The 1,963-nt window shown below is 56.6% G+C and overlaps 1 non-coding gene across 1 annotated transcript; it reads left to right on the top strand.

The window, feature by feature from the left end:
* Positions 1-876: 876 nt before the first annotated feature.
* On the top strand, positions 877-948 carry Trnat-cgu (transfer RNA threonine (anticodon CGU)). Its single transcript has one exon. It is a non-coding gene; the product is annotated as a tRNA-Thr (tRNA).
* Positions 949-1,963: the final 1,015 nt, after the last annotated feature.

Below are 1,963 nucleotides of genomic sequence, written 5' to 3'. Positions count from 1 at the left end.
TGTCGATATCATGCAACACGTTGAGTAACAGAACTCGTGTTTATTAAGTAGAACTCGTGTTTATTAAATAATACGTGCTTGCGTTAATGGGGATTATAATGTGTTACACATTACAAATCATCAGATTAGCACAGCACGCATTAATAATGAAAAATCACAAGTGCAGAGCACAGGGAAGTCAATCTGTAAGAACGAAAGGACACAGTCTGTGAACTCGAATATGCACATACATCGTGGAGCGCGGTGGGACTCAGACCGTGCACGCCAGCAGCACCAGAGGCGGGGGGCTGCACCCCGGAATGTTGCATTCCTCCGTCTGGCTGGACCCGAAAAGTGGCGTTGCTAAGAAGATCCCAGGTGCTGCTGCTGGTCCCGGACCGGGGACACCCGAAAGCTCAACAGCGGCTGTCACGGGGAGGAAGGAGTCTGGGGTTTATTTTATAAAATGCACGTACTCATTCACGACATCAGCAGGGCGACATGGTCACCCCGGGGTCCGGCTGATCACGACAACGGCCACCACGCTCCGCCTCCGGGGGCCATCTGGCTCCAGAGACCCGCCCCGCAAGGTCGCGCGCTCTGGCGGAGCCGGGATTCGAACCCTGGACTCCGGGACCCGACGGGCGCCCTGCTTGCTCGGTCTTTCAGATACGCGTCCTGGGCAACCGGCGCGGACTCCGGGGACGCCGCCTCAGCGCAGCCCGGGACCCCCACTCGCCGTAGGGACCCGAGCGCCCGGTGCGCCCGGCGCGCGCCCGCGGAGCTCCGCCCGGCCGGGACCAGGGGCGGGGCCGCGCTCGCGCCGCGCTCGTGCCCGCGGGAGGCTCGCGGGAGCAGCGCCAGGATAGAGGTTCGCGGGGCCGCCATTCTAACGCAGGCGCGGTGGCCAAGTGGTAAGGCGTCGGTCTCGTAAACCGAAGATCACGGGTTCGAACCCCGTCCGTGCCTGCTGTGATCCTTTATCCAGGGGGGAGAATTTTTAGGCGGGAGATCAGCTTCCAAAAGTGTTCATTAGGGACCTCTTCCTCCCTGATTCCGCACTTAATCCTTTCCCTGGACTCCCGAGCGGTGCGATTGTTTTTCTTCAGTTGGCTGACACACTTCTCCCTCCTTTGCAGAAGGCAAGTCTGGGTGGTCCAGCCTCAGCAGCGAACTTGGCAGACGGACCCCCTGCCTTCTTCCTCTGGGAGAAGGTGCAGAGCTGCGAAAGGGCGGGGCTTACCTGCAGATCCGGGCCCCAGCAAAGGCCCAGCGGGTCCACATAGCCCGTGGCACTCGGCGGGCTTATGGGACACTTCACATTTTTCTAAACATTAAAAGCCAATTTTATCCACCCTAATGAAAGAACTGCGGTTGCCTGACATGAAGCCCACACCCAGAGTCAGCTGCTGTCTGTCTGGCCTGCTATTTTTAAAAGGAAATTCACTGTAGGCATTGCATGTGAGAGGGCGGAAGCCCTGCCCAGACCTGAAGAAATTCTGACATGAACAAAGAAACCCCTTGCTCGGAGCCTCCATTTGCCCCTCTGTAAAACGGGTATGTGACTGGCGGTGTTGGTGACCAAGCTGCCAAGAGACTGGCCACAGGGGCGTCTCCATAAATGGAGCTACCATCACATCCCATCACACAGATGTCACCACGGCGTTGCACAAATGCCTTCGAAGATGTCATGCAATGACCTCAAAATTCAGGATGGGCCTCTTGTATACCCTGAAAAACAGCTTGACTGAATTAGGGGAAACCTATATCTGTCTGAGATTCCTAATTGGAGGAAGCATTAATGGAGTGCCTAGTGTGTGCTTGGTGGAACTGGACTCTGCATATCTTGATGAACCAGCCAGACCAGAGGAAGCTCTCCTAAGCCGCTAGGGAGGGGCTGGGAAAGTCGACTGAGGGTCCGATTCCCCCTGGACAGCAGTGGTTCTCACTTTTTGAGCATGTAGCAAGCTTGTTAAAACACAGG

Source organism: Sciurus carolinensis, chromosome 18 (assembly GCF_902686445.1).
Source record: "Sciurus carolinensis chromosome 18, mSciCar1.2, whole genome shotgun sequence".
Taxonomy (NCBI): domain Eukaryota; kingdom Metazoa; phylum Chordata; class Mammalia; order Rodentia; family Sciuridae; genus Sciurus; species Sciurus carolinensis.
The sequence above is the reverse complement of the archived record's forward strand: the minus strand, read 5'-3'. Positions and strand labels throughout refer to the sequence as shown.